The 16,829-nt window shown below is 38.4% G+C and overlaps 1 protein-coding gene across 11 annotated transcripts in view; it reads right to left on the minus strand.

The window, feature by feature from the left end:
- ZMIZ1 (zinc finger MIZ-type containing 1) overlaps positions 1–16,829 on the minus strand; it is a 362,912-nt gene that overhangs the window by 172,521 nt on the left and 173,562 nt on the right. The gene's annotated exons all lie outside the window — the stretch shown is intronic.

Below are 16,829 nucleotides of genomic sequence, written 5' to 3' on the forward strand. Positions count from 1 at the left end.
AAATACCACCTCTCTAGCAAAGGAGAGTGCTCATTTGAGCCTGGACAAGTTGGTCACTGGCCAGCACTAACCGTAAAGCACATGAACTGCCTCCTGCAGTGGCAGCCCTCACCTCCAGCCTGCTGGCTGAAATGACTGGTTTCCTCAGACCGAGACCAGCATCTGCAGATCCTAGTTTCGGGTAATTGCACTGCTGCATGCTTATATTACAAGGTTGGTTTCCCTGCATTCCACCCAGCTCCTAGTGTCATCAGCTCTGTCAGCTTGTTATCTTTAGGGAGAGCAAGGAGGGAAAAGGACACTGCAGTTTAAAACAGCAAGAGGTAATAACACAAAATTAAAGGCAAAAGTGCGTAGAAGTGTGCTCCTGGGGAGCCAGGGCTGACAGACCTGCTGTAGTGCTCTCAGAGGCTTTGCACGCTCCAATATAGACAGATCTGCTAGAACAAACATTGACAGTTCCACAGTAGAATCCACTGATCCAGTGGTTTATTAAATGTACTGTAGCTTGCAGGTAAGAAATGCTAATCCTCATCGGGACAGCTACAGGCAAATGAGCCATCCCTAAAAGCTTGCAGGGTTGCACTCAAATAATTTGATAACCAGCGTCCCTGATCACTCATACAACAATGGTGTAAAAAACCCCTTCCTGATAAATTGCAAATTCCTAAACCGAGGCAGAACCTAGCCTCTTTTCCCACCTTTTGGGCTCAGTGGGAGGATTGCAAAGGAAATCAGGTGAGCATAAGAACTGAACAGGATTTGCATTCTGGCATGTGGTGCTCGCTTATTTACCTAATGAAAGCTCATTTCTTTCAGAGGTTCTGTGGCAAGATGTAAAGTATTTGTTGAAAATTCTTTGTGTTTGCCTACCAAATACTGCAATATGCATAAAGTGTTGCTAACATCATCTGGCTCACATGCATTCTGGGGGCTGAGCCTATAGAGTTGCTACAAAGAATGTATATGAACTGTAAACTTTTTCCTGCTCTTGCTAGACATCTATCAGCTACTAAAGAAAGCCAACTGGTTTGGACATAGTCATCCAAGTTATTTGCTTAAAACCTGAAAGATGAGCTACAGAAGACAACCTAATATAAGCATTTTCTAAAGGTCCAGAGGAACCAGGAACAACCCAATCGATCTGTACAAAGACGGACTCAGAAGCAGGAGACAAGATAGAGATGGCACTAGCAGCAAATATTTTTAACAATTTAACAATATCCTATCAAAAAGTGAAGATGCTATTTTGTATTTGCTATGCTCCCATAATATCTTTCTTGAACCAGACAGCCTGCTACATAACAAACAGAGGTCAAAACCTCTTGGGCCAGCCCAAAGAAAAGCTCCTAGCAAGAAACATCTCAAGCCCACTGTGAATTAGAAATGAGAAGGATTTGCATTCTGACACTGAATGCCCTCTTACTTATCTGATGAAACCAGGCATGTTTTGGAAGTTGAACTGTAGCATTTGAAGGAAATTGTCTGCTGATTTCTTCTCGTGATAGTGTATCATCACAACTTACATTCCTCAGTACCGGGTGGCAACAGAAAGAACGTAACAATCCCCCATCCCCAAACTATACTGCACAGTAAAGGAATGAGGATATATTTGGACTCCTTTTTTTCCTGTAAGTTTAGCATTGAGAAGAAAGCATATAGTCAAAGTAGACAGTAATTTCTCTTTACAGTCCATAAACATAAGATTTATTCACCTTTTCTTTCATCCTATAAGAGCTAAGAAACTGCTCCCAAGACCAATGATTTCTGGTAAGCCACTCCTTTGGAGAAAATCACTCTGGGAGAGGGAAGGAGAGGAGGAAGAAAAGCAGCATTGCCTCAATCAACAAAGTCTAGAGAACAAAGCAACTGAATAGCTGCTCTGGGACACAGCCTCTAATAACTTTGATATCTGCCATTATCCTGGCCTGTTCTGATGAAATTTAAGTAAAGATTTACCCAACTTCCCAGAATGGAAGGAAGATAAATTCCAGGAGGGCCAGCAAAACCTGTGAAGGCTCAATATAGCTGAAGAAATAAGGTAGAAGTTGGATGGATGTGAATTTTTGTAGCCAGAGAAACAGAGTAGTTGCTGGCAGCCAAATTGTATTTTCTGCACTGCTTTTGGTGGCTACCCAAACATGGCTTCTCTCAGACTCTCCACTTACTTTGAATTATGACAATTCAGTGCTGGAGGGTGCCATTTCTTTAAAATAATTTAAACTAAAGATATTGGACATCTAGACATAACAAAACTACAGTTTTGGTGAGCTCTGTAGTCTATCATCATCTTCATTGTAAGGTGGCTGATTGGAGATACATCCATATTAATCCATCTGGACCTGTAGAATACACATTAAAAACCAAGGCATTTAGTTTTACTGAATTGTCCTGCAGACAAAATCCAGTATTTCAAGTCACCACCATATCCTAAATTATAACAAACCTTGCTGACAGTCTGGGTAAAAATGATCCAGGATTGGACAAGCAAAACAAATGATTGTGTATCCCTCAAGGAAAACTTTTTTGTACATACGCAGTGAAGCGTTGTGTGAACACAATATATTGGGAGGCTTGAAATGTAACTGCTATTTATGTTAGTCTCAACAGCTAATATGCAAGAACCTGAAACACAACCGAAGTGACAGATCCATTGCTACTGAAACTTTCTGAAGAAGCCCAGAGATATTTTTGACATCCTACAGTTGATTTTGAGAACAATGTAATTCAAAAACCAGTTCCAACTGCAGTGCCTTCATTCCAATAAAGTCAAAGCTGCACACATCCCTACTATTTGACTATCCATAATGTAGTCATTGCCTTTCCTGTTTTCTAAGTGCCCATAATTCCAGTAAGGTGGAAATTCTTCTAGACACCTAGATCACAAAACACTGCAGGAGCTTTACACAGCAAGGTCTGCTGCCTTCAGGGATTTTAACTGAAACACCCATGATCATCTGCACTGCCCCATTATGTTTTCTCACTATCACTTGAGAGGACCTTTATATCTAGAAACTGGTCTTTGAGAATCACCAGTCTCCCAGACCTACTTTACAGGCAAATAAAGAGAATTTTACTCTTAAAATTACATGTTTCATTTTACCAAGAATCTTAACAGACAATTCAGTTTTCAAAGGTTTGATGAATTCCATGGTTAAAAGATCTGTCACCTGCTCAATTCACAAACCTCTTGGGATAATCAGGAACAGATTTCAACAGCATTTCTTCTGAGAGCACAGATCTCTGTTAGCTGTACCTCCACTACATCTCTCACCCTCAGGTGATAGCACAAGCAAAGCTAAAATGGCATTTGGCAGAATACAACACAGATATCTAGCAGGTGTTTTAAAATCCTCTCAAGTATTTGAAAGCAGCAACTAAACAAATGCTAAATTGGACCTGAGCAAAAGCTACTGAGATGGGAAAGACTAGGAATCAATGCAGTATACCCTGTTAAGAAGAGGAAGGCACAATTCCCATCATCACCACTGCTGTTTCGACTGGAACAGACCAGGAGCGAACCTGACAACTTGTGAATGACAACTGTCTTACAAACTGAAGCAGGCAGACTTCCCAATTTTTATTACAGAAAATGCAAACAGAAACACTATTGCTAATGAATTATTTACAGTGCAGTCCACAAATTAAGACAGCTAGACTGTCTTGTGTTTTTCATACTACCGTCATTATTACAAAGTATCTGCCCAGAAGCTTTTTCCCATAACTGCAGGGCAAAGTCAGTCCTGTGAACAGACACCTGAGCTCTTCTCCTGACTAACCACCACCAAACACTTCACTTCTTCAGCTCCTTTGGCTTTCCAATTACATCGAGAGCTCCTCAGGGTAGATGCTGTCTCCACCAAATACACATTAAGTGCCTAACACAAATCACAATTCAGACTGGGGCTACCACATGCTAGTTTAACATAAACAATGAAAAGTGATATAATAAAATCTTTAATGTATGTACTAGTATATGTTAAGGATGAAACATCTAATGCTACCCTTCCTCCAATTTCAAGACAAAATTTCCAACATTCAGCCAGACTTCCAAATACAGAATTAAATTAACCTGATAAATTTACACTGTACATCCAGATGACACCTGGATAAAAGCAGTTTAAGTCCAGATGGCTTTTTCTTTTCTTCTACTCATACCCTTCCTTTCTTATTTTTTGTTTAAATGGCTATTACGACACAGCGTGACAGACCTTAAAAAAGCTACGCACTTTTCTTCTTTGTTCCCAACGGCAACACTACAGACTCGAGAGGTCAGCTTTACAACCTTCAAGTTTTTCTGAAGCCCTGCCTGATTAGACGTACTCTGGAGCGACTTTCATTCTGATCAAACGTGACGTGCTGGCGACACACATACAAAGCTGGCAGAGCAGCCATGCAGCAAAGCCTTCAGCAGGCAGGAGTAGGTGTAACGTCTTATTTGAAAGAAGGCACAGCTCCCCCTAAAAGGAAACAAGTATCCCCTTTGAAAAGGTTCTGATGAACTCAAGGAGAGACATGTTGTTGTGACAATTTCAAATCTTGCACAGAATAAAACTGCTTCTATCCAACTTCTCCTTGTCCTTTGCTCTTGACTTTTGTCATCCTTGAGTGGCTGCATTCTGGCACCTGTTTTTCCCTGAGTAACTGGGGTTCATTAAATCTGAAATTTGGAGGGATATCTTTTGAAACATGGTTCATTTTTTAAAAAGCCTAGCTGCCCACTATGCCACATTACAGGGTTAAAAAGGTTCCTGCCTATTGCATGGCTGATACAACCAGGGATGTAAAAGGAAAAGGCAGGCTAGCACAAAAGAGGCTGCACTGCAGAGGAGCCCACTTGCTCCTGTCCCATCTGGGATAAGGTAGTTGAGTCAGACAGTTAGTACCAGATGTGAGTTTTTATTTTTTCTGATTTTGCTTCTCTTGACATAAATCAAGCCATGAAGGAGTTATGTAGTAAACAGCAGCTCTTACTTCCCAACAAAAAAACATCTCACTAACTTGCACTACTTCAAATTAAGGACTTCTTTGAGCCATCCTTTCCTACCTTTTCCACAGGCCAAAAATTGAACCTGACTCTACTGTCCTTACACTCACCAGTCCTGGATAAGGAAATTTCTACTCTTACCTTTCTATGTTGCCTATCAGCTGGTTACAAGGCAGTTGTAGTTCCTCCTCCTAAGGTGATGGTGGTATTCAAAAAGGCAGACAGTAAACTACTAAATAATACAGTGCTCTTATCTTCTATCTCTACACTTCTCAGCTTATAATTTCACCTTTCTGACTGTAGAAAGCCGAAGAGGCAGGCAAACAACTACGTAAATGTCTTCTACCAACAGCTGACTTCTTGGCTATTGGCAAACAGCAAAGCAGCAACAATTAAACAAATCCTTAAGTTAGCTGCAGGCAAGTAAAAATAATCTTAAAAGAAAAGTCTAAGAGAACAAAACTCACTAAACTTTTTACAGGTTTGCACAAATACTAGAGATGTACAGGCAAATAGGATATCTATAATAGAAGACATGACAAAATACAATCTCCTCCTACTTCTGTGAAATATTGTGGGAGAAAGCATGACTTTTCAGTTCTTTTCAGCTACTACTTCTCTTCTTTAGAAAAATTGAGAATTATTTGACACACCTTCTCTTTTTCCCACCAACTCAAGTGCAGAGGTATTACTGTAATATTAGGTATTATGACCATCTGTATGGCAGGACAATATCAAGGCATGAACCCTTTCTTGACTCCAGAAGGTTTTGTTCAGAAAGGAAGCTGTACGTGCAAGCAAGAAGTAAGCCACATTATGTGCAGACAGAACCCTAATCTGAAGAACTGGGGACCTGGGCCTGCCCAGAAAGACACAAGGTGATGTGGATTGAAAGTCATTTGTATCAGCAAGCAAGGGAAAAAAGAAATATAAAGGAAAAAAAAGACCCTGCCACAAAGTTTGTAGAGTGTAAGTTCAGCAAAATTAATCACTTTCCTTTGCAATCATTAATGCATTATAAAGATCTTTGTAAGATTTTTAGTAAAATGATCAGTGTTTATTAAGCACCTACCCTGATTCAATCTTGAGCTTATTAACAATAAACAGAAACAAATAAATGGAAACCCTAAAATGCCAGTTCTGTAGTTGTAAAAATAATATGATTTAGCCCCTCCTAAGATTGCTTCAGTCCCTGAAAATATCCCATAATGCTACAGGTAACAGTCAAAAGTCTGTGGATCCTGGCTGCACAGAATGACAACCCGTTACCACCTGCAAGTATCATAAATCCATTGAACAAGCTGACTATTTTCAAGCATCTTCCCATTTTGCTTTCCATGAGAAGGCACCCAGTTTGCACACAAATTTCTTTTTTACTTCCTTCAACAGGCCTGAAAAAATTTAGTGGGATGCATGAGACATCATATAGCAATGTTGTGACCTATTTCCACTGCTGAGCAACAAAATTATATACTTCTCAAAAATGTTAAGTGGGAAGGTATTTCACTCAAAGGTTGACTTTAGGGAGCCAACCTTGCTCTTTACTACCATTTTGATAGTCCGGTCTCTTCTACAGCAGGGATGCATTGCAGGAGCCCAGTTGCATGTTCTCTAGGTGACTTGTCCAAGGTGACAACACAGGCAATTTTGAACTTTTCACATAAGCCCCAGACAGTGTCCTAACACCTAAGTCTCTCTGTCCTAGCCTAAGATGAAGAACATGTTAAAAAATCCGTAGGTTGTCCTATTCTCTTTCTAGCTGATACAAGGAATAGAGATTCATTCTCTAAAATGGTTTAAAACCAATTTAGATATCCATTTCCTGGGATGACTCTCTCGTTTATTTTCAAGTCTCTCTAGTTTATTGCTGCCACCCATCCAGAGTCAGTGTATCAGAGTTGCCATGTTTGCTCCCCCCCCTTGTTTTAGATTCTGTTTAGAGACTTGTTCAAAATTCTAGAAAGGACTGGTTTATATTACCTGCAACTCAAGTTTCTTTAAACCTCAGTACCATAATGCAAGTGCTTTTAATACATTGCACCTGTTCTAGAGTCGAGAATTACTAATGGACTGCACAGCAACTGCAATGCTATCACACAGCTATGGAGAGAAAACCTCTGACGGGTCCAAGAAGCAAAGTTCCTGGGAGCTTTCTGACTGGCCTGTGAAAAATAATTCACCAGCATGAAATTTTTTTGAATAAGCCTCTTTCTTTGGGAAAACCAACTGAGCTGCTATTTATAAGGCTTTGATTAAATTAACACACACAAATACATACATAAGCACACATGCGCAGATACAACAGGATGAAATGCTAGGGAAGAAACTATATATCCAAATGCTTGCAAACTCTTGCCAGATTGAACAACAAATTCTAGGTGTTACGTAACACAGCAGAAAAGTTTGCACAAGTGATAGTTAGCAGATTTGTTCCAGAAATGGGGATTTTGTTCTGCAGTTTAATTCACATATCACACAGAACGTGCCTAGCTTTGGCCTAGGCTTTTATGAATCATCCCATGTACTAAATTATAAAGGGAAAATAATGGGAAATATGATATGTTTTGTATCATATTGCCATGTCCCTACCCGCAAGTAATTGAATTTTTAAATTAGCTTAAAACATTCATTTAACAAAACATGTTCAAGGATTGAACAAGCAGTTTAACACTCAACAGAATAAAGCAGCATTTAACATGGATGATGACCCAGTGGGCCTCTTCGCAGGTTCAGCGAAGCATGGGCTGCCTTGTCAGTCTCTAAGAACAAAGTGGGGCCGGTATATAGAAGGGAGCCATTTAGGACACGCACTGGCAAGGAAAATATCAGAGTTGGAAGGTCATATAAATTGCTAGACATGGAGACAAGATCTGTCAAAAAGACAAACTACCTAACAATTTCAACCTATTGGCTAGAGCTGTCCATGTCAGCATAATGTTAACATATATTATAACCTCATCACAAAAAAATCCGTGCAGAGGGAAGAGAACTGCAGCAAAACTCCCTCCCTTATCTTCTGTTTAGACAGGAACTCATTCTAACACAGGCTTAGGGAAATATTTTCTCCCATTTTTTTCATCTCACCCCAACATGTAATATATATTTCAAGCAAGAGAAAAATTGTTAAAAAACATAACTCTTGATTCCTCTACAGTTACAAAGTTTATCGAAGCATATATCACAAGCACCTCTGGTTTTGGGCAAGAGTGATTTTTTTAATTATTCCTGGGTTTATGTATTTTTAAATGAAGGCTTTTCTGAATAGTCACTGAAATATTTAAAATAGAAAGGCAGGCATTTGCTGGACAGGAAATTAACTTTTTTATATTTTAAATCATCTGCATTTTTTCCAACTATTACAACTCAGTCATAATTATGGAGCTGTGACTGTTCCTCTACCAGATGTTGATGACTCTCCATTTTTAATGTAAAATCACCTCATGATATCACTTCTGTTGAGAGCACTGCAACTTTTCGAGGCCACGTGATTTTTACTTGCCATCTCAAAGCTCCACTGCTTTGCAATTCATTGCTTTTGTCATCTCTCCCCTGGCCTTATTTGGATCAGCATTAGAGAGAAGGCCTTCAGGAAGGCCTGGAAGTATTCGTCAAGTTAGTAGGTGGGATGCTTCCCTGAGAGAGAGTATTAAGCTAAATCTCCAGGAATACTTTCAGGGAATCCTGATATTGTTAATCCCCAAGGGTTTATGCATGAAATGTGACATGTGAGATTAGTTCAGAAGCATCTGTTCATAATGCCTAGAACTGAACCTCCAAGAATGTACTGCATGGCATTTTCAGAAAAAGACACGTCCCTAAAGCTTCATTTCCCTATTGAGCCACTAAAGCAAAAATGCGATGAGTATAAACTGACCTGTTTCTCATGTTATGACCCAGTAAGTGACACATGAAACTAAAATGACAAAACTCCCTGCAAGTTCCATTAGCTTAGACTCCACTTATGGTGCATACCCCCATTTCCCGTAATTTTTTTTATTCTTGGAGAATAACTCAGGATCCTTATTCTTACATGTCAATTTTCATAGGAATTAGCCTGTTGAGCAGCTGACTAATGAAGAAAACCAATGTCAGCAAACAGAAAACAAAAATTTCTGGATTTCTGGTTTTTGTTTGGGTGTTTTTCTGCTTGTTCTTGTTGTTGTTTGTTTTGGTTTGTTTGTTGGTTTTTTTTCTAAACACAATACAAGAAGAAGCCAAGTCTGAAGGATTTGTGAGGGCAGTGTATATTCCCTCCCAGCTATTCAAGCAGGCAGTAGGTATTCATGAGTGCCAAGAGATGCACATAATTATGCCTGAATGATTATTTATCCAGAATGAAGAGCAACTGTGAAGCATCTATCACTCTTTGTTCCAGGTCAGAAGTTTCGGTTAGCCATTTAAAAAGAAAAAAAATAGCATAATGTGGATGAAACAACCAACAATATACTGAGCACCATGAATACTGAATACACAAATCAAAGTGTTTCAGAAACATAGCAGCTTTAAAGTTAGAACTGTTTGTCATGTACTGCTGAACACAAAAAATTAGTTTGGTTCACAAAAGAGACATTAACAAAACAAATTAATGCTTTTAAAAGATGCATTATATGCTTAGGTAGCCATTTCCTACTGATTGTGACATATATCCTGTTTAATTTCTTTTAACCGGACACTAAGCAGGATATACCCAACAGTAGATCAATCCAACCAAGGAGACTATGCTGAAGTATTGAATAGCATGCAACAGCATCTGATACACTTGCAGGGTCTAGTTCCCATATTCCATCACCTTTAGAAAGGTGTTGAAGAGCTGTAACACTTAGTTTCCCACGGCCTCTGGGTACAGAGCTCTCCAGTGCGTGTCCATTTCTACTTCTAGGCTAGCATAGTACAGAAAAGAGTGACCTTGAGGTCAGTTGGTATCTAAAACCCCTTCTGTGAACGCCACCTGGAGGAGTCAGGGAACTAACTTCATCTAGTTTTAGTCTACGCTAATGATCCTAACACCACACATACTTATTAAGGCTGTTAAAGAAAGAGTACGCATTAACACTGTGCGATATTTCATGAAAACAAATCGTGGAGATGCTTAAAAATTCCCATCACTTGAAAAAAACCCAAACCTTTGGCATACTACATTTGGCACCTTATTAAATGGTGCCTTCCACTGATCAGGTGCAGTCTGAACCAAGACAGTATGGCCTCACTTACACTGGGGATTTTAATTCCCTGCCATGGTCAACAGCATTTCCCATGGAGACCGATGGAAAGGAAAAGGGTGTGGGAAAGGACAGGGCTCCGGCTACTACTTTGTAAACCTGCAGCAAGACACAAGACATGCAATTTTACTGATGCATTGCTCTGGATGCCTGTAGAAGCGTGTGGCCTGTTTGCACGAGGGCCTCCAGCATTAGCACCGTTGGTGGAAATACTAGTGATTGTGGACAGCTGCTCTAAAAAATAGTTTGTCTGAAGTAACTGAACTTACACCTCGTTCTTCATTGGTTCTGATAGCACAGCACAAATCCTCACCTTCCTTAAAACCAAATCAGAAGGACAAAGGATGGAGTTGGTTTGGCTAACTTTGTTTCACTGACTTGATGTGAAAAAAAAAAAAGACCATGGCAGAAAGCAGGAATTAATTCAAAGTAAAAAGCAGCTGGTTTTACCCTACCTTTCTACACAGCAAGACAAGAAAGGAATACTAACAGACTCCTAATCACAACCAGGACAGTTTAAAGCTAAACAACTGCTCATTTTTAAATATGTCATCTAAGAAAACAATGAATGAGTTAGGCTTTAAACTTGTTCTTTCTTCAGGGAAAAGAAACAGCAAAGGTATTTAAAATTAAACAGGACATTCACAATTAATCTGCTTTTTAATTAACTTACTCTGCTGCTGTAAGTGATTCTGCATTTACTCTCATTCTTTTGAAAATTCCAAAGTGCTACTTCTGACCTGTGATTTACTGTTGCCGTACATCTTTATAAGCAGTACTTTAGTTTAAGTGGCAGTTGCATATTAATTACAAAGTTAATTATGTGCTATGTAATCATGCTGTAATTCATTAGTTTACTCTGCAGTGTGAAAGGATAATGCTAAATGGAAGACCTGATGCAGAGTATTTTAGTAATTTACATTTTTGCATCAAATATTCAAAATATTAACCAGAAAACATTGTCTGCACTTAAGGGAGCCTACAAAAATGCCCATTGTGATTCTACTAACAATTATGCTTAAACTTTTCCTCCTTAAAAAAAATTGTAGCAATTTTAGCAGGGTAAAATATTTTCTTAAAACTAAGTACACATCTAACTGCTGCTCAGATCAGGGCAAAATATTAGAAATATTGAACAAGTTCAAGTGTCCAAATTTGGTGCTTCTTGACATGACTCATCCTCAAAAGACAGGTGCGCTCTGCTTTCTGAAATTACGTTTCTTTAAGCTGTTCCATCGGAAAACCTAAACACTGAGGCATCCAGTAGTATAAACCACAGTCAAAGACATAAGCTACAGGCTTTTATGATTCATAATTACTGACACTTTGCATAGAGTACCTATATCCAGATAATTTACTACTGGTTTCTGTCTGAAATTTGCAGGGAAATGCAATTCCTGTTTGTGCAGGTCTCAAAATAAGTCTGTTACTACAGATCTATGTTTCCCAACAGAAGTATTGAACACAAAAGTAAATATTTATTTTTAAAATAATGATTTTTAGTGAAAAATGAACTAGGCACAATACCATAAAGCTGTCTCTCTGTCCCAGGTTTAATTATCCCTGGAACTATCCAGCTTACTCTGATCAATAGACATACAAAACCTAATTTTTACAAAGATGCTCTTAGTCATGAATTCCTTTTCAGCTTTCAAGCCCCCCCCCTTGGAAGTATTCCAACATTTACTGTTCTTCATCAAGAATTGCTGTTATTCGACACTGATTCTTCAAAAGTTGTAATCTTTTTTCCTTCCACTAGCTATAACTGTGATGCAAAATGATGCTCTTTGTGTGATATTTAAAAGTCAGCAGAGGTGGGAGTATCTCCTCCTAAAACTATCACCATAAAACCCACAATAAGGAGCACTTTAAAACCCATGATAAAAAGCAACTCTACCACTTTGAATAAAGTTACAGATAGAAAAATTACTATGCAAAGGGTCTATGTTTTTTCAGCACACAGCTGATCTCTGTACATTGGCGCTGTTTTCACTTACAAAAACAAAAGCAAGGCTACTTTAACTATTGATAACTCTGCAAAAAATCGAGACATATCAGGGACAGAGCTGTCAACTGTTGTGCAGTGTTTCGACTGCACAATCTTTATTACCAGGCAGACTGCATCAACAAAAAGAAACTCTAACTCTCCAAAGAAACATCAACAGATTACCAAATCCATGACTGAGTTTGCAGCACCTCTGGAATTCTGTCTCAGGGACTAGGCAAGTTTCCCTTTGAAGTCATTTGAGAGAAATAAAGAATCTGTATTTTTACAGGAGAATTATGACAGTCAAACTACTAAGAGCTTTCCACTCCTTAAAATTCTTAAAGCTTTGTTGATAAAACATCATAGGGATGTTAAAATATAAATAAAATGCACACAGAGTAATTAAAGTTCCAGTGAAAAAAATTGAATTAATGATATGGTACTACTGAAAATTTAAATATAGCAAAATAGCATACTGTTCATGCTACTGCAATTTGAGTGCTATATATATAATTATGTAAGGTTTGAGCTGGTTACTTAAACTTTTTAAAACAGCAATTAAAGAAAATGCACATGCACCAGTGGCTTTTTAAAAAAACAAACCTGAAATCTATGTAAAAACCTTTACGTGCTCTGTAGCCTCAGCTAAAAATAAATAGTTCTCTTTCTTCAAGCACTGTGGTCACGGATTTTGCACTAAGAAATGTAGTTAAAAAATTAATTTCAAGCTCTACTAGAAAAAGGAAACAATAAATATTTTGTCCAATATAAAAGGAAAAAGACAAATCAGTGGGAAAAGTAATTTTACTTTCAAACTTAAACACGAGTACCACAACAGCTAAGAAAAATGAAAGCATTTGCTCCCACTTCAGAAACAGCCACAAGACATTTAACTTTGTATGTAAAGTCAGTATTTGCTGAGATGCGTAATTAATGTAGGTCTGTAGGGACTGGGTTACAGATCATACAAATCTATCATATTTGGCTTCTATTTTGGAACAGATCTCCAACACATGTATTGTTAGAAAGTATATGGTATAGAATAGATCCCTACATTTTGTGTTTTATAGAATTGAAAAAGGTTTTGTTTATTTGTTTTTGGTTTTTTTTTAATCTATGATGATACATCCAAAATCCAACAACAATTGAAAAACAACACAGCTCAAATTCTCCTCAACATTTTAGCCTGTGGTAGAATTTCCATTTCTATATGGTGGTGTGAAAAACATTTTAAGAGCAAGTAAAGCTTTAAAAAAAAAGAAAAAAGAGAGAATTAATTTAATTTAATTTCAATAGAATATGGTTATATGGTTGGCTCATCCTCTTAGGTTCTTTAGAGATTTCTGCACGGGGGTGGGGAGAAGGGGGGAAGGGAGAGAAAATAAACTTTTTTCTTTGGTTAGTGATTTTTCTCCTACCTTAGCAAAAGGACCAACAACTCTACTTTCACATTTTCAGAAACAACTTTGGTATGGATTCTTAATGTTAGCCAACTCATAGACAGGCTTTACTTGAGCTAATCATCCAGGTTCCATCAATAGTAAATGGGGAATGATACTTTCAGAAGGCAATTTGTCCCTTGCTAAGACAGATGTCAAAAAAGGGTGGCAAAAAATTGCTTTCTTGAGATACCTATTTCTGTCCATTGATTATAGAACAAGTCTAGATTATTTCTTAAGAAACCAGAGTCTTCCTGACTTGGAGGATGATGCAGACTGTTTAGTGCCTGCCTCATTTTTGAGAGTGAAACTTTATTTCCTTGATACTTCTGAAATTGTGTGCTAATGTTACAAAGCACATTAATTTTAATTTGTGTAGAATTAAAAGTATCTGAAAGTCCTTAATTATTACATGATCCTTGGTTTCTCATTACAAAAATATTAGAAGAGTTTCTTACATAATTAACAAGACCTATATTTTACATTTTATTGTAAATTGTATATAGATATGTTACTGTACATTTTACTTGCCCATTAGTAAAATGTTAAGTATACTCACTTCCAAAAGTCACTAAAATTAAATGTGGTGAAGAGACCTTTCCAGAGGCTTGAGTTTTGTAAGACATGGATATTTTATGTAATATATTCAGTAATTTATATAAGCCTCATTCTCTACACTAACATGTGCAAATGTACATATTTTTCCTACATAATAAAATGGGAAGACTTATCCAATATTTGGAGTCCTAGTCAAGGGATTTGGGAAGCTGCATTCAACTCTGTCATTCTTCCCATGGAAGCCTGGGCAAGTCATAGGTCTTCTTATGCACTTAACAGCAGTGCAATAGGGATAATACACTTTCCCAGGGTGTTATGGGAATAGATACATAAAAATTATGAACTACTGAATTAGCCCCATCACACAGGTAACATAAAAGTACCTAGATTAAGGATATTGCAATACAAGTGTTTTCTTTAAATTAAATACATCTCTCAGCTATGCACAAAGCCAAATTACAAAAGCTCACTTAGATGATTATCCTGAAAGAAAACAAGCCTAGAGTCCAATATGATGTATTACCACCTTCAAAAAAAATTATAAGGCTCTGAGATTACTCAGGCTCTTTGTCCTTATCAGAGAGTTTATTCTAGCACAAATTTTTAAAGAGAGCAAGAAGAACATGACACTTTGGGCAAGACCATTAGCACATTCTTGTTTGCCCTGGTATAGCCTTAATGGAGGAGAGTGCTACTGATTTACAGCTTTGAAAGTAAACAGAATTGCAAATCTCTCACACATATCTTCCTTATCACCCTTCTTGGGACATGCAGGCATGTAATGAATTCCCAGGAACAGACAGGCCACCACCTCGTCTCACCTTTGCTAACATAACGCTTGTGCCGGTTAGCTGTCCTTCTGCATCTTTTCTCTTCAAATGGCTCACAGCTCCTGCAAAGGCAGCCTGTGATACACCAACTGCTGTTTACAAAGCAGTCTTTAGCTCTGCACTGATTACCAACCACTGCGCAATCAAGATGATACACTGTTTTACCTAATTATTGACATCTGGATGAGCAGTGTTATTAAACAAAAAAAAAAGGCTGCATTGTTTAGCAGTTCCTAGTGAGTTTAAAAGCTCAAAAATTGTTTCCAAAACGTCATATATTCACTAATGGCACTCTAAACCCCCTGTTTTCCCTTAGACACAATTTAAGATGAACTGCGAACCTGGGTCTGCTCCCTTCAGAATTTAGCAGCTTGGTCTTGTTCTTATATTAAATTCCTCATCGAATGTCATTTCTGCCCACTAAGACCAAGTTTTGGTTAATCCTGTTACCATTTAACTGTGTGTAGTAATTATTAAGGAAGTAGGAAGGCTGAGTCCTCGCTCAGTGCAAACATAACAGTTCAGACAGCATGCTCAGTGTGAGAAGTCAGCAAAAATTTCCTTACCACTTCCCTTACAGGCATCTCTATCACAAGTATAGTTAAGTTACTCCAGATCTCAATTTTGGGGCGGGGGGGGGGGGGGGGGGGGGGAATGAATCACAAAATACCATATCCAAATCCTCCTCCGGCTCAGGATGTCTCCATACATTCACACTTAAAATGTTTTAAGGTTCAATTCTCTTCTTCCTGTGAAAGCATCTCCCAAGACCTTCTTGTTTGTGAGAATTTTCTTTCAAAGGTTCATCAGTCTCCATAGTCACGGTGGAGTCTCCAAAGCCACTTGGGTAGCTTACCCCAGTACCAGCAAACAAAATAAAGTTAGTAGGAGAATCTTTTTAATGCTAAACCCAGGAGTGCCCTCTAGTGAGACTCCACAGGGAGCATGTATGTATGACTAACATTTGTCAGCTAGCACTTCTTTATCTTCATAGGTGGTCTGATCTCTTGGGAGTATAACTACTATAACATGTTTCCCATAATGCAACATCACGTACGGGAAAGCAAGAGCAGACCATGTGGGTTTACACAACCCTGATGGGCCAGAAAACTGGCACTGACCGGCTGGTTAGGGAAACCCCAGAACCAACGCACAGTCGCAAAAGTCCCATCACGTACACACTGTAGCACTACAGAAGGGCTATTTGCTCAGTAGCGGGGAATGCCTAGGCTCAGCCACAGGGGTAGTTAACATGAGTAAGAGTTTAACAGACAGACATCAAACACAAACTCATCTAACAATATTTGCCCTCTTATTTATATGCTTTGAAATGCTCGTCTCTGATCTTTCAACCAGCTTTATTCTGTTGTTCATATTCATAAGACTAGAACTACTAAAACTGGAAATGATACCTAAATGAACAGACCCAGACACCACCTAAGCAGATAAAATGCAGTGCACATGATCAAACAGGCGGAGTGAGAAATTCAGCATCCTGTTGTTTCACCCTATAAAACTGCTGACCCATCACCAACTTAAGGCAACCCTGAATCTTGTAGTGTGCCTGGTAGCAGTGCTTGCAGTCTAAGCCTTAGGGTATTTCCTGACTTAGAGACCATTTTTTGTCAGCTCATGATGGCAGTTCTTTGTAGGGCTGAATAGCTTGCATATCCATCTTTGTTGCATCTAAATAGAAACATATTCATACTTTGGAAGTCAGGGATTAGCAGCGCTTCCCCGTCCCCCCCCAACCTGTTTCAGGTTTTCAAGAAAGAAGTGGAAAGCCATAATCTCTTGGCCTTCAAAAAA

The sequence above is a fragment of the Accipiter gentilis genome, chromosome 9, assembly GCF_929443795.1.
Source record: "Accipiter gentilis chromosome 9, bAccGen1.1, whole genome shotgun sequence".
In the NCBI taxonomy this organism is placed as follows: Eukaryota; Metazoa; Chordata; class Aves; order Accipitriformes; family Accipitridae; genus Astur; species Astur gentilis.